This window comes from Echinops telfairi, unplaced genomic scaffold (genome assembly GCF_000313985.2).
Source record: "Echinops telfairi isolate 266 unplaced genomic scaffold, ASM31398v2 ScPeMD7_2291;HRSCAF=2852, whole genome shotgun sequence".
Classification (NCBI taxonomy): Eukaryota; Metazoa; Chordata; class Mammalia; order Afrosoricida; family Tenrecidae; genus Echinops; species Echinops telfairi.
The window spans coordinates 25182221-25204233 of NW_022106189.1; the positions used below are offsets into that span (position 1 = coordinate 25182221).

General features: G+C 40.9%; 1 pseudogene; it reads right to left on the reverse strand.

The window, feature by feature from the left end:
• Positions 1-444: 444 nt before the first annotated feature.
• Positions 445-22013, reverse strand: part of LOC101650750 — an 82548-nt pseudogene continuing 60979 nt past the window's right edge.

The window sequence follows — 22013 nt, forward strand, 5'->3', positions numbered from 1 at the left end:
CACCCCTGGTCTTTGGTCATAGGGGATCCATTGGAGGGTTAACTAACGTGGGGACTCTGCAAAGGGATTTGGGGCTTTCACAGTCATCCATAGCCTTCTGCAAACCAGGAGATCAGAATTTAAGCTCAAATACTGATCCCTCCTCCAGTCTTTGATTTTATTATCCTTGGATCACACAGGTTAGAGTGCTTCTTCTGTATGTACTTAGCTGACACCTCACTTAGATGGCTGCTTGTTTTTGGACAAGCCTTGAAGACCCCAGATGCCTTCTGATAGGTAAGCACCATCAGATTTCTTCACCACACTTTGCTATGTGACATGAACTCTTTTTTTATTATTTTAGAATAAATGTTGGTTATGCTTTGCTTACTGCATCTCCACTCAGTGCAACTTTGACCATTACAAATACAAAACTGTAGTAGGATGGGAAGATTTATTTGCCTTTCAAGCTTTGATTATCCTCAGCTAGAACTCCAGCCTTGTCCTCTAGCATATAGCTGTCTGCTCAGCCACACTTGCCTGGCCTTGAAGCAATACAAGCAAGAAGCTTGCCGTGCTGGAACCTCTCTTCAGAAGACTGCTGAGTTTCATTCTTTATCCCTTCATCATATTTCTTCTGAATTTTCTTTGATTGCTTTTTATTTAATATCTCCTCCTCTTCAGGAGTCAGTGTAGCCTTCTTCTTCCAGCCCAGGGGCAGTGCGTGGTGGGACTGGTACCCTTGGCGGTATGATTGTGCTGTTTGATAAGCAGGATGCAGTTCCTCACCACAGTGTTGGGGTGGACTAGCTTATTGTTAGATGCGTTGTAGACAACATTGATGATTCTTGTTTGCGGGAACAACACTCAGAGCCCTGGGAGAAGTTCCCCACATCCAGCCTCAGGGCCCTGTTTTTCTTGTTGCCTCCTCTCATGTGAACTGTGTGGATGTGGTGGGCCAATCTAAGTGTTGGGGGCTGGGCGTCGCAGCTCATATTTCCATTTCTTGTGGTATGGCTTTCTCTCGACACTGGTCTTGCGGTGTGTGTTAGTCTGGGTAGACTAGAGAAACAAATTCATAGACACTCACATGTGTATAAGGAAGAGGTTTATATACAAGAGCAATTGAACATTGAGAAAATATCCCAGCCTAGTCCAGATCAAGTCCATAAGTCCGCTATTAGCCCATATGTCTGACACCAATCTATAAAACCCTCTTCAGACTCACAAAACACATGCAATGATGCCCAATGCAGGAAGATGACAGGCCAGTGGGTGGAAAGTCTTGTAGATCCAGTGGCATTGTAAGCATCTCAGTGCTGGCAGAGGTCTCCATGTAGCTTCTCCAGGTGCAGAGTTCTGGCTTCATCAGGGTAGGTCCATATGGCTTCTCCTTAGGGATGACTCACAGGGAGTGAGTGACCAGAGAGAGAGTCTCCTTCCTCCAGGAAGGAATACAGGATTTCCCACAATTCTCAGGAAAAGACCATGTCCACATGGAGCCCTCATTGGCTATGATCCAATTGACAGACTATACTCCACCCCTTCACTTGTAATCCTCTCAAATTGACATCAGATTATGTAACTACCACAGGGTACTTGTGGCAGTTGTCCCGAGAGATACCCATCCCTCGGCGCTGGCTGGAAAGAGAGAGGCTTTAAATCTTACAGTAGCACAAGCCTCACCTTTGGTCTATGGAGCAACCGATGGAGTCTACCTTATGACTTTGAACACTCTGGTCATTTACATTTCATCGCTATTGTGAATAAGGCACCTATGAGCATAGGTGTGCATGTTTTTTCTTATAATTACTTTTATGTCACTGGGATATATACCTCCCATTGTCTTTAGATGCTTCCTAGATTTTCTGTATTTTGTCAATAGAATCCTTCAACACTGGAATTTTAGGCTTGAATTTTTTGTAGTTTTTCAAATTTGTTGATGTACAATATTTTATAGTAATTATGTATGACCTTCTCTATCTTTATTTATGTAATTGGTTGTAATGTAAAATTTCTTTTGTTAATTTGATTATTAGCTTCTTGCGGTGTTGTTTCTTTTGTCAATGTAGCCAGCAGTTTGTCTGTTTGATGGATCCTGGCAAAGATTCAACCCCTGGTTTTGTTGATTCTATTATTTTTCCTATTTCTTAATTTGTTTATTTCTACCCTGATCTTTTAAATGTATATCTATGATAGCGTTTGGCTTTATTTACTCTTCTTTTCTATTCGAGTTGTCGGTTTACATTGATTTGAGGTCTGTTTTCTCTCTTCATGCAGGCATTTACTAATCTGACTTGCCCTCTGAGTACCGCTTTGCACTGCCCCAAAGTATTTGGTAAGATATGTTTCCATTTCCTTTTGGTTCCAGGAGTCTTCTATTTTTTAACTTTACTTTTCATTTCTTCTATGAGCAAATGTCTTTGTTAGTGTGTTGTTTATTTCCCATGCATTTATCTACTTATTTCTGAAGCTGTTGACTTTGAACTTCATGCAATTTTGACCAGACAAGATCCTTTGGATGACTTGAATATTTTCAAATTCACTGAGGTGTCTTTGTGCACCAGTCTGAAGTCTGTTCTAGAAAATGATCCATGCATGCTGGGAAAGACGATGCATTGTTCTGATGCTGGGTGGAGTGTCTTATATTTATCGATCAGGTACAATTGTCTTATTGAAGATCTCACTGTTCTTAGTGATCTTTACTTATATATTCTCTCTGTAATTTAAAACGGAGTGGTGAAGTGTCCCAGGACTACTGAGAATTTCATCATTTCCTTAATTATTAGTCCATATGAGGAGTTATAAAAAGTTTGTAGAAGTTTTTGTAGAATGTAAATAAAAGCTAATTTCCACACACTTTTTCAAGCTCCCTTGTCATTTTTCATTCATATTGATACATTGCCATTATGTGCATATATATTTATTTATAATTGTTATGTCTTCTTGCTGGATTGATCTTTTTCTTACTTAATGTCTTCACCACTTATTCCAGATTTTGATGTAAAATCTCTTTTATCTGATATCATTAGGGTCACCTGACATTTTTTGTTTGTTTACTTGTTGCAGCATGAAATAGTTTTATCCATCCCTTTATTTTCAGTCTATTTGTGTCTTTGGGTCAGAGCTGTGTTTGTTGTGGTCAGTAAAAAGAATGAATCGTGCTTTTTTAAACCCAGTCTGTCATTCTCTGTCTCTTGCATGGGGCATGCAGGCCACTAACATTTAAGGTCATTATTGCAAATGAGTTATCAACCTCACTCATTTTGCCTTTTTAAAAAATCTGAATTTTCTATTTCTGTTGGTATTTGGCTACATTCTGTTATCAGCCTTTTTGCTTCCTTCCCTCACCTGGATGCCCTTTCTTGGTGACTTCTTAGTTGTTATCACATATATTACCTTATACAACTTATAAATGTCAAGCTATTTACCTTATGGACAACAATTAACACAATAAATCTATTCTTGATATGTTTCTCCCTCTCCCATTTCTATTGGTATATTTCCATTATGATGAATATACAATCTGTATTTGATAAGTTTACACCATACTGATTCCTTACACATTTGATTTTGTACTATTTTCAGGATTTAATTATTGCATTTAGTCTCTGAGAATATCATGCTATCAATGTTATAATTTGTGCTCTTTCATTATTATTATCATTGTTGTTGTTGTTATTTAGGTCTCTCTTAGTTCCCTCTCTGCCATATATACAGATTCCCCAAGCCATTGCCTTGTGTATATTCAAATGCACAGTGACCTCATATGGACAAAGTAGAACTTTCCTTAAAGGTTTTCAGGACTGTAAATCCATATGGAAGCAGATTATCATATATTTTTCATGCAGAACAACTGGTGGGTTCAAACTGCCAACTATTTGATTAGTAGTTGGATGTTTTAAGAACTGTGCCACCAGGGGCCCTCTATGTATAGATATAATTATTTATGTCATGCTTTTGATTTTCATTTGGTGTACCTTGAGTAATACTTGCTAAGCTGGTCTAGCGATGGCACATTCCCAGAGCTTCTGTTGATTTGTGTCTTGATTTCCTGCCTCATTTTTGAATGAAAAATTTGCGGGGTGGAATACTTTCCATTGACAATTGATTTATTCTATCTATCTATCTATCTATCTATCTATCTATCTATCTATCTATATATCTATCTATCAATCATCTATCTAATCGATCTATCACCCCACTGTCTTATGGCTCATAGACTATCTGGGGAGAAATGGACGTTGATTGTTTTAAAAGGCCCTTGATAGGTCACATTACATTTCTCTAAATTTCAGTTTTCCCCCCTTGGTTTCGGTTTCGGGAATTTTATGAGACAATGGCATGGACTCCATCTTTCTGTGATTCTGCCCACGAGGGCTCTTGTAGCTTTCTGACTTGCTGGCTGGGGTCGCTTTCCCATCTGAGAAGTGTTTGCTGATTATCTCAGGAAGTTATTTGCATGCCTTTATTGCTGTTACTGCTCTCTGAGATTCCACTAAGTCTAATAACAGATGTCTTCATTGAATCTGATTCCTTTTGGGTTAGTTCAATTTTTAAAATGATTTTCTCTTCTTTACCTTAAGACTCGATAAGTTCAATTGTTTTGTCTTATAGTTCATTTATTCCCTCTCCTGCATGTCCAATATTAATGTCGAGTGTTTCTCTTGCTTTTTATGATTCAGCTGTATGTTTCTCAGTTCCAGTGGATATCTTTTTGCCATGGATTTGTCCTTTTATGCCTTCGATTTCCTTGTTCAGTTTCCCCGGTTGTTCCTCCCCTTGCTTTGTCTTTTGTGTGTGTTAGTGTGTGAAGTGAACTTGTTTGTCTCAAGACCCCAAGTCCATTTCAGCTTCACTTGCCTCCTTTTGTCTTTAAGCCGCTCAGACCACTGTGTAGCTTTGAGGGATAAGGGATCTGGAGGGCCTCCCCTTGTTTAATAACTTCTACTAGTTTCCTTATTTTTAAAAAAATTATCTAAATGCATTTATCACCATAGTCTGAAAATTCTTAGGATTGTGTGTGTGTGTGTGTGTGTGTGTGTGTGTGTGTGTTAGTCTGTCCTCCACAGCAGAGCTCCCCTCTATCTGGGGGTTTGCCTTCAATTGATCCTTCATCTCTGATGATTTTATGTGCTTCGCTATTTTTTTTGTTGAATTTGTATAATTTTGTTAACTTTTAAATTTCCTTTTCTTTACTTCAAAATGTTGTATTCTGCCTTTTGTAGAAAAGCTTTCTGATTGGGTGTCCTGTGGGCACAGAACAGCCAGGGCCTGAGTCCACCAGCTGTTCCCTGGGAGGAAGTTACAGGACCCTGTCTCAGAAAAGACTGAGAGCCCTGGGACTAGATGGGGCAGCTCCATTCCACCTCACCGTGTCACGATGAGCCTGTCAATTCAGCCATGGTGGACTTGGTATCATCTCCTGAGCATCACTACAGGACACTCATATGCCTCCAGTAGTGATCCAGTTCTGGATGCTTGGTCTTGGGAATTGAATATGCACACATGGATGGGCAATTTTAGTTAGTCACAGACCCTAATAGAGTAATGGGGCTCCACTTTCCTTTAGCAAAGGTGGAAGACACTCTGTGCCTTTCCCTCCTGGGTACCCTTCGGCAGGCTCTCGCCCAGTGTCCACTGTGGGTGTATATCAGTGTTGCTTGTCAGTCTGACGTATGTGTTCCTCTCTCACTGCTCCCCCTGCATATCCTCCCAGACCTTGTGCCCATTCATTCTGGTTTTCAGCAAGATTCAACAGCACTCTTTTGAAGCGCTGTTATTTCCCTTTGCCCCCTGCTAATTACACAGCCTACGTACCCCCACAGCCAATTTGTACCTCCTTAAAACAATCGGACTACAACTTCCTTGGATTCACTTCCTTTCTGTGTCCCTTCCTGGAGGTATAGCTGATCCTCATCCCTAAATCCTTATGATAATGGAGTGCTTCAGTGTTAGTGGGAAGGTTGCATCAGCTTGTGGACTGTCCCCTCTCCTCCTCCTCCTCTACACCAATTCTGGACTCACCCTAACTCTCTACTACCTCAGTTGCCAGCAGAGCTCAAAGGTCTCGGGTTGTGCTTATTTTTATTCATCGTCCAGTGGTTCATTGCTGGGGGAGCCAATGGGGACATCTTATTACATCACCATCTTGTTCCACCCCTCACCCCTTTTTGCAAAACTACAGAATTGCAGCTATTATTAGGCTAGCTGCTCACTGATTAACCGTGAAACTAGATTGTATACAAAGCTGAGTTTCCTTTTGTCTTCAAATATTTTGTTGTCATAACTCAAAAGAACAATAATTGAGATGATTTTTGCATTCAATGGGTGATTGAGATAAGGAGAAATTTTCAATAAAATAGAATTTGAAGTGTGGAAGTATCCATGGGAGAGTACATTCAATAAACCAGTTTAAAAAATACTACAGGGGTTCATAAGTAAGAATTTCCCAACTGCCTGATTTGGTAGTCCCAAAGTTCTGTATCAGTTCCAGATGCTCTGTGCATTCCAAACCAGGGGGGTGTTAAATTTGAGCCAATAACTATAACTCTGGTGACACTAACCTCCATACGGCAGAGCCAAATGTTTTGGTACAAATATGTGCATCTGGTTTTCCAGTTATGATTGTAATTTCCCAGCATTTCATTTTAGAAATAAAGCACTCCTTTACATCCAGCCAGACTTCAAGAAATACACTTTATTGAGTTTTTTTTAGGCTTGGAAATATTCTGTTCCCTTTTGCTCAATTTGTTTGCAGAGTGATCGAACTTCTCAATTGCTCAGTCTGCCCTTCATGTTGCCTTGTGTCTGTTGACCGTGTCTAATCCGGCAATCCATGGACAAGGCTGGAACCTCTTCATTGATTTCAAGTCCTCGGTGAACTTTTAGAAATGTATGTCAGATATATTTGTCTACAATTATACACAAAGCTTTTAGTTGATGTTCAATGACCCTCCAAACAGTGTATTCTACTAGCAGGGTAAGGTTTGATGTCTTGAAGCGACAGAATACCATTTAGTAATCACCTGTGACGGTTCAGGCTCTTATTCACCTTCTAACTTTCATTGTGAGATAATGAGTTACAATGGGGAATTTTAGACGTTGAGAGTTCAAGGCCTTAAATAAGTCCGAGAACTAGTAAGTGACAGATTGGGCATTTAAGCTTAAGTCTATCTTTCTCCAGAAATCCACTGCCGTGTGCAGACAAAATATCTATTGATACCACTTGCTGTCTTGTTGCTTTTCTTCTTCTTCCCATTGATTAGGGAGCGCTGTGGAGTTTATCTGGGCTTCGGGAGGCTCCGTGATTAGCTGATGATCATGTAGGGCCGCGATGGTGGCACCCTGGCAAGTCCCTGGCCGGGAGTGGACAAGTTGGCGTGTGAATTCAGTCAGTAGCTTTTACAGAAGAAAATCCTGGGGATATAATACCATCATGATTACAGCCTAGAACCCCGGTGGAGCTCCTGTGCTTTGTCCCACTGCACCACTAAGAGTGGGACTGGGCTAGATGACCCCCAGCAATAATAGTATTATTTGTAGGGTGCTCGGTGACAAAGCCAGTCAAAGTCTCTTCATCTCCTGAATGTTCCTTCAGTTTTCTGAATTATTCAACCTATGCGTTATTTTTTGCATTCTACAGATTACTTACATGACTCTCATGTTTCTAAAATGCCTTTTGGAGGGTTGTGTTTGGTTAATGAAGAGTTACACTCGGCTGGTGCGAGCGTTACACTGCTGGTTGAGTGGCAGAGTGAAGGCCAGAAACTCCACTTGCCTGACTTTTCAGACTCAAATTGTCAGGAAGGAAGGAAGCGCAAGGTATTTTAACATAGAACCTTCGCTAGGGGTGGGGGCCATGGGGTGTGTGTATGAGAGAGAGTTTAATTTGCTAAAGCACCAGCTTGGTAATATGTCTCCCTCTATACCTCTACCCATATGACCCAAATGCAACAGAGAAAGCCACTCCCACGGCCTGTCTTGAGGACTCATGGGCTTTCAGGGAAGTGGCCATCATTTTCTATCAGCAGGCCTGAGGGTTTTTCCATCTGCTCTGCTTGTAAAGTAAGACTATTTCAAAGCGTGTCATAAGTGATCTAGCATCTCAAAAGTGGATTTCATCTCCATTTGTGCTTTTCACTCTAAAATAGAGCAGCTCATTTTCTGAGTTTACCCTAATATCATTAAACACTGTAATTGCAAGCCACGTGACCTCTGGCAGTCACTAATTTCTGACATCAGTGACACTTAAAGAGGACAGATGGAAACAGTTGCACACTCAGAGGTCCTCGTATTTTTCCTCTGTTTGCAGGCATAAACACCCTTGGAATTTATGATTCCTTATTTCCCCACCTCCTGGATCTTACTCACAGACACATCTCTATTGATACAGCAGGATCAGAGGCATCTGTCATTGACACAGAAAGTCTCTTCACGCGGAGTGAGGTTAGAGCCTCAAGAAGGGTTGGAACCATCTCAAAAGAAAGCCTGGCTCAAGATGCGTGTTGAAGGCGCTGGCAGTGGTGAACACCGAGCTTTCGCGGACCGTCTCTGTTCCCTGCTGTCTGCTCACAGCCAGTTAGTTCCAGTTCGTCCATTCGGATACCCTTTGTCTTGGAGCAGTGTTGTTTAGAGAGCATGCCATGATTCTTCGGGTGTTTTCATCGAAGGGAAGTTTGGGGCAGAGGGTGTCTTGGAGAGAGATACCTTGACCACAAAGTCAACATGCACCTCCTTTGTAGCAAACTCGGGACAAGAGAGCCAGAGTCACTTACCCAGAACAGTGGGTCTGCAAGTTGCTCAGCAGCCAAAGCCTAATACAGGAATGGATGTGGAGAGGTACAGTGATGGCATTGATGGGATTTGACTGTCCCCTTCTTCTTTGGGGAGAGGGAGGAAGGGATGAAAGGATGGAGGGGGCGGGGATAACAGAAAAGTGGGTAAGGGGCAATGGAGGATGATTCAAAAGATGGGAAAAAAATCTACAACTTATCAAGGGTTCATGAGGGAGGGTGGGTGGTGGGCAGGAGAGGAAGGGGGAAGAAATGGGGAGCTGATATCAGAGGCTCAAGTGGGAAGAGAATGCTTTGAAATGATGATGGTGGCATATGTGCAAATGTGCTTGACACGCTGGATGAATGTATGGATTGTGATAAGAGGAGATGTAAGAGCTTCTAATAAAAGTATTAGAAAGATAGAAAGACAGAAAGAAAGAAAGAAAGAAAGAAAGAAAGAAAGAAAGAAAGAAAGAAAGAAAGAAAGAAAGAATGGCTTGCCCTGTCTGTCTGTCATGTGGTTAGGAGAAAAGACCTGGTGTCTTAGCCAGAACTTGAATTAGTCCTTCCACATTCTGGGTTTCAGTTTCTGTAGCTGTAAAATGTATTTGTCTTTTATGGACCAAAGAAGACCTAAAGACCTGTCAGTTTATCTTATCTTATTTTTTGGCCTGTTTTCTTGGTTCAGATCATAAAATAATGCTCCAAGGACATACGACTGACTCCAAACCAGGTCACACATTGTTACTGCCCATTCTAGGATGTGTATGATTTCAAGATTCAGATATTGCAGGTAAAGAATTCTCTTGTGTACATGGATGTGATTAAGTTTCATGAATTGCTGCTGTCATAAGAATGGCATTCTTTTCATCGTAGCACTGTTGATCAAGTTTCCAGTATTCATTTATTGTGGAGTTATTGAGCAATACCTGCCCCTAATTCTTGGCAGTAAACTCCCCCAAATCAGAAAATGTGTCCTTCTGTTCATCTTTATCAGAAATGATTTGGATTATCAGACAAAAACTTAGTGTCTTGATCATATTTGTCAGAGTAAACAATGAAAAGATATTATTTTTAAACTTCATTGTGATTTTGCTTATCCATTTGTAAAATGAGTTACATCTAGCTACCTGATAGGGTTTTTAATAAAGTAAACTTCTGAGCAGTCACATTTTCTGAGAGCAGATAGCCTTGAATTTCCCCGGAGGAGCACCTGCTGGGTTTGAACTGCTGACCTTATGGTTAGCAATCCAACACTTACCCAACAGAGCCACCAGTGTGCCTCCACAAATCAAATGGAGTAAAGTACATCAAAGGAAAAGACAGGCGTTCAATGCCAGTCTCATAGACACCTATCTGGGGGAATTCTGATTATAATCAGAACGGTTTCTTTCAGAATCTCTGACTACAGAACCAAAAACAGTGGAGAACAACCCGCAGAGCAGCTCATAACCAATCAATGTTCGGTAAATGTTTCCATGTTACATTTGTGTTTCATGAAATTTGAAATCCTTTCTTGATTTCATTAGCTAAATGATGAATACAATGATAATGACAATTCTGACGACTAAATTAATTTTTAGTAAATTGAGTTGTTGTTTTCCTGACACAGAGTAGTTGACTGACAAAGACCCTTCCTCACAGTCTCTCATGTCACCGTGCTTGAAGAAGAGTTGCCATCTTTGACAGTCACCCCAAACTTGTACATTGTCGCCAGTTTAATGGATCAGATGTTCTTGTCCACTTCACATCTGTATTACCCCAAGCACTTTTATCCTGGGCTTTTGCTGTTGTTGTTGTACAAATGCAAATATGAACTGTATTCGTAATAAAATAAACATGATTTTATTTTCTTATATGCTTTGGCCTTGAGAAAACAGTCTCTCTGGCTGGGATACTGCTGGTCTTTAGGAGAAAAATGAGGCTGTCTGTCCCCATAAAAAATGTACAGCCTTGGGGTCCCTGCGGAGGGTCGCTATGTCAGGATCAACTCAATGGCACTGCGGTTTGAAAAACACTCAGAGGATGGTTAGAAAAATAATGGAGCGATAACTGGTTATTCCCCCACACAAAATAAACCAACCCCAATACCATCAAGTTGTTTCCACTCACAAAGACACTATGAGGCACTGTGGACTTGCCCCAGAAGGCTTCCCCAAGCTGCGCATCTTGTATTGAATTCTGTGCCTCAGCTTCCTCCTGTGCGGTGGTTGGTGGGTTCTCATTGCGGGCAGGCCCCGTGGTTCCCAGACTAGCGCTCTAGCTACTCTATCCCCAGGGTTTGTTGTTCTTTTCACAATGCACGCTGAAGTCGTTTTAAAAATAAATGCCTGGGAAAAGAAAAGTGACCTTGTGAGGCACTCAGACATCTTTTATTTCCTTCTGTCAAGTTTCGGCAAATACTTTCACTAATAAAAGTCATCAAATTGGTGAAGACGGAGAGGGGGGAGGAGGACATTCATAATGGAATAGGAGCCTTGGAAGCAATCGTGCACGTCATGCTGTAGCTCGGCTGAAGGATGGCGAAAGGATAGTATGCTTGCCTAATCTGGTGCCCAAATGGCAAAATAAGTAAAGAAAATAGTGACTTATCTCAGCCACCTACATGTGTAGTAGTGCCCATCTAATCCTTGTTATGTGGTATAATTTAAACCTAAAGGACTCACTTACTAATTGCATGACATGCAGCAACTAGACTAAGGGATTTAAAGAATGCAAAGATCATGTACTGTAAATAAAATCACCAGCTAGCACTCAGGTAGTGTCTGGATTTTTCATTTCCATAGAAGATTTGCTACCCCATGAAGCCCACTTCCCTGCCATAAGGCTAGACAGAAAACACTCTTTTGATAATATAAACCTTGTACAAAGTAGAATAGACGGACTCATCTTAATCCACAAAGGTCACGAGGCATCATCAAAGCAATAATCAGGGCCCATCATAATCCAAATTTCAGGCTAAAGTCAAGGACAGGAAGCAGAAAGGTTTGCTAATGAATGAATGCAGTCATCAGGATGGCTTTATTTTGGGAACTCCATTTCTGCTTGAATAGTTTCTCAGAAGTGTCCATGGGAAACTGGCACTCTTTCTTCCCATGTGACATTCCACAATGACAGTAAAAATGAAGGCAGATGGAAATGAAACTTCTCTGGCTAAAGCCAATCACCCCGCATTCACTCGCTCAATGCAACTGAAGAGTTTCACAATTGATGCTAAGGCTCTGACAAGAATGTCTAGGTGAGAAAAGACGGGTTGCCAAGCTGAGTGGGAGGCAGTGAGTAATCTATTGCAAAGACAATGTGTGACTAGGCTTGAAGAGACTAAAACTCATTCAGAGTTGAATTGTACTCTGTGAGACTATATACCGAGACAAATATTAGTCCTTCGATGAATCTGGCCCAACATACATGCCAGTCTATATCAGAGTGCCCAGGTAAAAAGACTTCAATTCAGTTTCTCCTCTAGTGTGTTAGAAAGCCTCCTAAGTCTACCCCCATGATATTATGGTCACCTACTGCGAGAAAGGAAGGCAAAGCTCCAGTTGCTAGTATTTAAAATAGATCTCTCCTTTTAAATTAAAAAAAAAAAGGTGCTCTTTTGTGATCATCCTACTTTTATCCAGGAAGATACTTCAGCTCCATGCACTAAATTAAGGATCACAATTTTGCATATCATCATCTGAATATAGTTTTGTGTTCCTAAATTCTGGGACCCCAAAGAAGTGTGCAAGAGCCACCAGCCCAGAAAAGAACTGTTTGTCCTTTGAGGGAGAATATAGACTAAGACACTGGAAAGCGTTCTCAGAAGAGGGCCTCCTTGGCCCGGACGTGTGATGCTGAGGATGGAGTTGCCTGGCGAGGACAGTCTGGAGAGTCAGGAATCAAGAACCTCTGGGTTTGGAGAGGAGGCGTATGAGCAGTTGACCCACAAGAGGGGAGTTATCCAGAGTCAAACCAAGCCGGGAGGACAGGACACTATTTCCGGAACGAATTCTTACCTGTGTCAAGATATTGCCCCAGGAATTGGGAAATAAGGACTTCATTGCATCTGTAATAAACCACCAAGATTGACGAATGGGAAACCATAACCAGAAGGCCACCCTGGGGCACCCATGTCGAAGCTGAACAAATCAGAATCCCTTTTTCCACCCCACAGTTCGGGATGGTAGCGGGAAATCACCGAGACCTTACTCATACACTTGGCACGTGGCCACGGTGCGTGGAATGGGGGGGAAAGAAGAGGTGGCAGCTTGACTGGTACCCTAAAAGATGAAGGGCAGTTTTTTTATCCATGTAATTGTTTCATAAACCTTAAAAAAAGTCCTCTGACTTTACAGATGGGATTGTGTACTTAATAGGCGGTGCTAGTTAATTCATCTAAAATGACTTAAGAAATGAGTAGGAAATCGCAGATCCGATCTTGAGTACATTTCAATATCTTATTGATTTCACCCTTTTCCCTGAAAATAAATCCAAGTTATGCACCATTTCAAAAGTGTGATTTGGTCAAAGGTATTACTAAAAAGATTTCTCTCCCTTTCCCCCTTTTTCTCTGCGTGATACTTCTGCAACAGCTTCTTGTACGTGATTGTTTTATTTCCAGAACTTCCATGCATCCGCCTAGTTCTCTGGTAAGATCGTAAATGTTCATCGGGCCCTGCATTATGTGTCATCAGCATTCCTTTGTTCATGTAAGAGCTATCATTTTATTCATCAACATCCATTGCCGTGAAAAATTTGGAAGAAGGATGTCAAAGTGTGTAGACCACTTATGGAAATCAAGGCCAAAAATATGCATTTAGAATTGATCTCCCCAGAACTGACAAGAAAATATGAATCTTGGAGCCACATCAATTTCATCTTTCAACCATTAGTACATGGTGTATGACGCACACTGCCCCGACGATTTGATAGGCTCGAAACAAGGACATGAAAAGACCACACGGGGGGATGGAATTCCATTATGATTATTAACGACAGAGATCCATTTCTTAAAGGGAAATTTTTTATCCAAAAGAAAGGAAATATATTTACATGTTTGCATTAGGACAAAGACTCCTTTTTAATAGCACTTACAGGAGAGATGTTATTGTATTGTGTCTGGTGTTCCTTGTTAGCGGGCACTACCACTTCAGAAGCACTTTCCAGAGGAATTGGTCTCTAATGATGATACTCATTAGGCATGCACTGGCATACTCAGCATTAAATAAGAAACCAATGGGGGGAAAAATCAGGAAGCTTCAATGTCCTCTTACAATTGGCATTTTATTATGCCACGTCCTAGCATCAAAGGGGAAAATTGTTGCTCCTTGGCTTTTCAGAATTATGAATTTACAGTGCTTGCATTCATCATGCAAAAGACTTGCAGCGGATGGCTTAATCAGAAGAGATTGTCTGTTTCAGTTATAAAAGGGGGAATACAAGGTATTGTCCTTTACAACACTAAATTTCCTTGCACGGGCACTCCATTTAGCCAAAGTTTCTGGGTCTTGATCTAATGGAGAGAGACATTGAGCATTAAAGTGAAGAGGAAGCTAAGAACGATTACATTCTTCTTCCTGGTATCAGCCATTTATCTTCCAATCACATCACAGCCAAAGGAATGGGCCATAGCTAGTAGAGAATTCAGAAGCAAGAAAAGATTGAATAGTCTGGCTACCTCAAACAACATTCTTTTGCCCTAGGGCCAGTGTCTGTTGTCCACATTTGAACAAGAAATTCAACGCGGATTTAGTTGGTAGTGGTGATTTCCTCTTGTGTAATGAACGTTTTGTCACTTTTTAGCACATTATCTGGACAAGATTCCTTGGCTATCTCTTCTTACTGAACTTCACAGTTCAGTTTATCCCCACCATTTTAGAGATGAATGTGATGAGCCTTTGGGGGATCACTTCATCCTGCTAAGGGAACACAGCTCTTAGGTGAATCCAGCTTTATTTTCTGAAATATAATCTACAATACTATTCATATTCCTCTTATTGGTAATATTCGAAAGGGTTTACTCTGAAATAATATGCAAGAAACAGATAAGAAAACAAAGTATGAAAAAGAGAATTGCAAAAACAATCCATAGAGATCTGTGGCCCCACCCCCCAATGATACCATCTTATGTAAATTTAGCACACAATCAAAATCAGAAAGCAGACATTAGTAAAGTGCTATTAACTAGACTGCATGGCTCACTCAGTGACTGTTAATTTCTTCTTAATTTGCATTGATGTAATTTCAAACACACTGTCTTTACAGCATAAAAATATTACAATAGAAACCCACCTAGCACAACAGGAAAATTGCAGGTAATTTGCAGTATACTGCCACGAACATACACCAAACGCTGAAAATGAATTTTCATTACAAGTGCAATTGCAAAGCCTTAAGGAGAGCAGGCCCTAACAAGTTGTGACTACCTGACATTAAATAGAAATAGTCACATCACGGATCCAATTTTCTCTTAAGAGCAAGTGTTGAGTACATTCTTTAATATCAAGTGGTCAGCACCCAGCTTGTTTTATCTCCAAGTCATAAAGTTCAGAAAAGAAATATGAAAAAAAATCAATCAAAATGAAAATATAGTGAAATAGAAGATGTAGAAACAGATGAGCATCTTCGGAGTCGATACCCTGGCCCATGCCCCACTGAATAACAAACTCTTCAGCCTTTGTGCTCTCTGGCAAAAGCCTTGGGATGGATTAAACCTGGGCAGAATTTCTACATTTCCTTTCTCTTTCAAACACCCCACCCAACAGGAGTAACCAATGAAGAATATTCCTGGAATGGAAGAATAGAGCTATTCAATGGATCTTAGAAAAAATTTTTTTTAAAGAAACAAACAAAAAGAGTGAAACATGAAAGAATCTGTAGAACTAAATACCTCCCCCCCCCAAAATAATATTGCGACCAGACAAGAAAAGTACGCATATCTACATTGTGCATGTGCAGCGCTGGTAAATAGTCACCACAGGGTTTCTGCTATTGACGGACAGATCCCTGTTAGTCAGGAGGCGATGTTGTTTAGGAAACACTTTCAAAGAAATTGGCCCCTAATGATAGCACTCAGAGCACAATAGGTGGTTTACAAAGCACTCCTCACCCGTGGGGAATTTTTTTTTAAGATTGAATGGCTACATGGAAGGGGAAGGTTTGCTATATCATCATCAATAAGCTATTGGCTCTTCATCTTTTCAAGAGAGTCAAAGGAACTGTAGGAGGGTGGTTTCGCGGTGGGGAGCATTTATGTTCAGTTTGCACCGTCCTGGTGCAGTGGTTAAGGGCGTGACTGAAAAGGAAGGGCTGTGGGTTTGAACCCACTGGAGAATGATGTGGTGGTCAGCTTCCATAAAGGTTCTCTCACTGTCGTGGAGGCCATTTGGACTCATCGTGACCCTCTGAGAACAGGGCAGAGCTGCTCCTGTGAGTTTCTGAGTTACAGGAGTAGAAAGCCTTGTCTCTCTCGAGCACAGCGACTGGTGTTGGGAACAGCTGACCCACCATGTCTCCTCCATAAAGATTATAGCCTTGACAACCCTGCGAGGCAATTCCATTCTCTCCTATAGGGTCACTATGAGCAGGAATTAACTCAATACCAGGGATTTGTGGTTTTCTTGGTTGGAGTATTGGTTTTTTAAGTTACTATTATCAGTACCCTCCCTTGATCTCCTCCTTTCTACTTTTCTCCTTTCCCTCCCTGTATCTTCCATCTTTTCCCCATCCAAAATATTTTCATTACAGCTGTTACACAAGCCATTGGTTTAATGTACGTGCCAATGACTCTTGATTGTGTTGATGGCCCTGTGAGGATAGATAGCACACTGTAGGTTTTCACTACTGAGTACAATGCCTGGCACCATTTCAGCTGTGGCACAATTGCTAAGCAGGGCCCCTACAACAAAAGTATACACAAAGCTCTGCAAATGAGTGGTCATTTATAAGTGCAATTGCAGAGCCTGAAGAAATGGAGATCTACACAAGCTGCAACTACCTGCTATTCAGTAGGAACGGAGTTACCGCAGGTCCCTTCTGTCTCCTGGGGGCATTTGAATTAAAAGGAGTGGGTGAAACTTTCTCAAAGGATAATCTGGATTTTTGATCCATGGTCTTAATTCATGGCCTTCGTCTCCATCCAAAGTTCTCTGTTCCTTTGATCTCTATGCATTTCTTTATCACCAGTTGGAATCATAGATCTCAGTTCCTTTCCTCCGATGAAGTATCACACAACTGTCTGGAAATAGATGGTTATGTCACAAAGATTATTTGACCTGAATTCAGGAGGTTTGTGTTCTAGTCTCAGTAGGTTGCTTTGCAGTCAGTTTTCTGACCATTGTAATTTTACAATGTCCTCCACGATGCGCGTCACATCCGATAAGGAAATCTGGGAAAGCTTGAACTCAATGGAGCTACCTAGTTTTTCTACCTTTAACGTGGTACAGTCAACAGCTTGTCTGATTCATTCATTCCCCCCCTAATTGTATTGTGATTTGGTGGAAAGTTTGTAGAGCAAATTAATTGTTTATTCAATAGTTCATACACACCCCCACCCTCCACCCTAAACACACACATTGATTTTAAACCCTACGATGTAACAGTACACCTATCAACTCTCTGGGTTGACTGTTTCTATTTACTCATTTTTTTTACGATCCCTTCCTGCCTTCTAGAGGATTCCTGGTGATACAGCGGGTTAAGCGTTGGACTCCTAACCACAAGGTCAACAGTGTGACTCCACCAGCTACTGTGTAGGCTTTCTACTCCAGAAACACAGAGTCTCAGAAAAGTCACGGAGACAGCTCCACCCTGTCCCCTGGGATGGCCGAGTCAATATGAATGGCAATGAGTGTGGTTCTGAGTTTTCTTACCTTCTAAGATTTATCACTGGGCAAATGTTGCCCCTTTGATCTCATAAATAAGTTGGATCTGATACATTGTTCATCTGATAAGCCTGCTGATTATATAGTAGAAATTTGAACCAAAGAGGGGCTCAGATCCAGGCTTAAAAAAAGACATCAAGTCATAGACTTGATGGGTTTCCCGGTCTCCTTTGAAGCAGTGCAGGAGAAAGACAAGGCATTCTAGTCCCCTAAAGCGTGACCATTTTGGAGACCACAGGAACAGTTCTACCCTGTCTTATATGGTTGCGATGAGTCCTAATTAACTTGATGGCAGTGAGTTAGTTGAGTTAGTATTTAACCAGTAAACCCGTCTTTTTTTTATGAATTTAAGGTTTGTTCCACTTTTTTTTCCTGTGAGGTCTTTCAGTGACAAGAGGCAGAGTGAGACCTTTAATTAATAGATGTATTGAGGGAGGTGAGGTTTGTAGGGAACAGGGAATCAAAGGAAATGAAGTGCAAGGGGTTGAGGATAGCCATGAAAAGAAAGGTTAGAGCTGCCCCTTTGTCTAAAGCCAGAAAACGAACTAACTTAAAAGATATAGAGACTATGAGAGCCGCTATTACAGAAAGGAGAGAAAATTCGTTTTAATACAAACTCACTAACCAACTACAAGAGTTTGGTGAGGAAAGAGTTAAACAGCTCTGGTGCCACAGCCACCACTTCTGCTGCAAGAGCCTACAGGGTAAGGGATGGCAGAAAGAGCAGAAGGCTTCTACAAGAGAGAGCAGCAGGCAATTCAGGTAGGGAGCAGGGGTGAGAAGCAAGAGAGAGACATGACAAAGGACATTCCCCGGGATTTATATTTGGGGGCATCTATACATTTTGTAGACATGATGCATCTCTCTCATCTTTCTGGTTGGTGTGGATAACTCCAATGGGCCAGCGCCAGCTTTGGAGAGCTGACATCACTAGCTCTGTTGGGGAGATGGGTGCAGTAAGCTCTGTAAACAGAATAAATGTCTGCTGCTGTCCTTAGTAACCCAGCCACAGGACCCTAGATTTCCTACTCTGAGACAACCTATTGGGATCTCTTTCAGAGTAGTTGATAATGGTACTGGGCATCCTCTAGCTCTCCTTTTTTTAAAAAAAATCATTTTATTGGGGGTTCTTACAACTCTTACCACAACCCATCCATCCATCCATTGTGTCAAGCACATTTGTACATATGTTGCCATCATCATTCTCAAAACATTTCTTTTTACTTGAGCCCTTGGAATCAGCTCATTTTTCCCTCTCCCCCACCTCCCTCCTTCATGAAACCTTGATAATTTATACTTTTTTTTCCCATGTCTTACCCCAACCTGTGTCTCCCTTCACCCATTTTTCTGTTGTTCATACCCCTGGGGGGTTATATGTAGATCATTGTGATTGACTCCCCCTATCTCCCCCCACCTTCCCCTTCCCCTCCTGGTACTACTACTCCTATTACAGGTCCTGAGGGGTTTTTGTGTCCTGGATTCCTTGTGTTTTGAGCTCTTATCTATGTCATTGTACATACTCTGGTTTAGCCAGATTTTTAAGGTAGAATTGGGATCCTTATAGTGGGGGAAGGGGACATTAAAGAACTAGACTCTAGTCTAGTCTGGAGGAAAGTTGTATGTTTCATTGGTGCTATACTGCACCCTGACTGGCTTTTCTCTTCCTTGTGACACTTCTGGAAGGGGATGTCCAATTGTCTACAGATGGGCCTTGGGGCTCTACTTCATGCTCCCCCTCATTCAGATTGATATGAATTTTTGTTCTGGGTCTTTCATACCTGATACCTTATCCTATAGACTCATCATGATCACATAGGCTGGTGTGCTTCTTCCATGTGGGCTTTTGCTTCTCAGCTAGATGGCCTCTTATTTATCTTCAAGCCTTTAAGACCCCAGATGCTATATCTTTTGATAGCCGGGCACCATCACTTTTCTTCACCTCATTTGCTTATGCACCCATTTTGTCTTCATTGAAATTGTCAGGAAGGTGAGCATCACAGAATGCCAGGTAATTAGAACAAAGTGTTCTTGCATGGAAGGAGTACTTGAGTAGAGGCCCAATGTACATCTGCTACCTTAATACTAAACCTACAAGTATATGTACATAGATCTATTTCCCCATCATCATATATAAATATTTTGCTTATGTACATGCCTGTATTTAGACCTCTATAAATGCCCTTTGCTTCTAAATTTTTTTCTCTTTTTCCTTCCACTTTCCTCTTGTCCAACTACCATGTTTGGCCTTCATTTGGGTTTCAGTAATTCCTGTCAGCTGCATTGTCCTTGACCAAGCCCCACCAGGAATCCTATGTTCTAGATCAGCGGTTCTCAACCTGTGGGTCGTGATCCTTTGGGGCATCAAACGATCCTTTCACATGGGTTTCCCAACTCATAATAGTAGCAAAATTACAGTAATGAAAATAGTTTTATACTTGGGGGTCACTACAACATGAGGAACTGTATTAAAGGGTCGTGGCATTAGGAAGGTTGAGAACCACTGTCCTAGGTCTTCTTAAGGTTGTTGGGGCTGAGGCTTTTCGATCCATTAATCTTTTGACTAATTATTTCCTTGTATCATTGATTATTTCCCCTTCTGTTTGCTCTTGATATGAAGAGACCAGTAACTGTGTAACTGTACCTTAGGTGGCTAATCATACACTTGTAATACTCCAGTAGTTACTCACCAAAGTAGGATATAGAGCATTGTCTTTGAAGATGATGCTATGACATTGACCTTCGTGTTCCCTGAGGCTATGGTCCTGAGCTCCCAGGCACAGAGATTCATTCCCTCAAGTTATTTGATTTTGGTTAAGAAGTTTTCATACATTTTCTTCTGCATGCTCTATTATATTCATGAACATATTTTCAGCACAGGTAAATACGTATGTAGACATATCTTGTGCCAAACATACATATCCATGTGTATAATCTCATTTCCCTTTGTACACCTGTTCAGCTTATATCTCTATGTATATACTCTTAGATTTTTGCTATTACTATTATTGTAAGATAGTTTATGTAGTAGTATTTACCTTTGTTGCCTTTGACTCAAGTGCCCTTTGAATGTCTTTCTTTGGCTTTATCATTTTCTTCTGACTTCTGCCCTACTTATTGTATACTGCTTCTCCCTTCATTCGAGTTAGTACAAGTCTACTCTCTAGTTAGTGATTTAGCCTTCCTCCCCCTCTCATACTCAGTTTTCAAAGAATGGTTCTTTTTCTATGTAAACCCCTTCTTCATTTTTTTATTCTAGAGCCTTATACTGCATTTGTCCTTTTGTGATTTACTAATTTCATTCAGCATTCTATCTACCAGGTTCATCTATCTTATGAGCCAATTTTCAGATTCATTGTAATTTTATAGCAGTGTATGGAATTTCACTGCTTGCATGTATATTATACATTCATTTGGTGATGAGAACCTAGGTTGTTCTCAACCTCTTTTTGGGTGGAAGGTTTGTACTCAGGCAAGCAACCATTTAAATGATGCATCAAATAAGTCCAAAGGGAAGAAGCACACAAAATCTAAACATAATGCAGGCTCTAAGTATCAGAGCCTAAATTGTGAACATCCTATTTGTAGAAGGTTATGGAGGACCATGGGAGCCCCACATCCATCTGAAGAGTATCTCATCAGACTAAGCCTCTGGCACAGGCAAGTAACATGAACAGTGTTATTATCAGACAGAACTTATTGTAAACGTGATTATGGTGGATTGGTTGGTATATTATGATACTTGGTCAGTTGACCTCCCTCTTGACCCAACTTGAATTTGTTCTAGGCTCAAATAGTTCTCGCTTGTTCCTTGACAGAAATTTCTTCTCTGGCTTTTAATATATTGATGGTGGTCTTTTCTTTCCTACTCTTTATTTGTATTTGTATCTTTATGTTATTAACATTATCTTCTTGCTGTTTTAAATAATGTTTCCATTGTATTTCTCAGTTTGTGAAGCACAAAAGGAGTGGATTCATAGAAATAACAGCTGATGCAATAGTTTATTGGGGATGTAGGGGTTAGAGGTGGGGTGGGGAATGTGAGGGGATTTTGGAAGAAAATAATGAAGAGAGGTAGGAGGAAGGAGCATGAGAATTGATGGTCATGATCTAAGCACACCTCTTTTAAAGAGTGATCTAACTATGAAAATGATAAGATTAAAGACGTCAAAGCTATATCAAAAGTAATGCCAAAAACCTAGGTTCCAGAAATGGACAGAATACCAATTGAAAGTTTTAAACCAATGGATGCAAGACTCACTTGACTATGCCAAGAAAGCAGGGAGACAGCTTCCTGGCCATTTAATGGAAGGAGAGTCATATTGGTGCCACTTCCAAAGAAGGACAACCTGGAAGAGTGCAGGCATTATTGAACACTATTGCTGGTATCCTACAC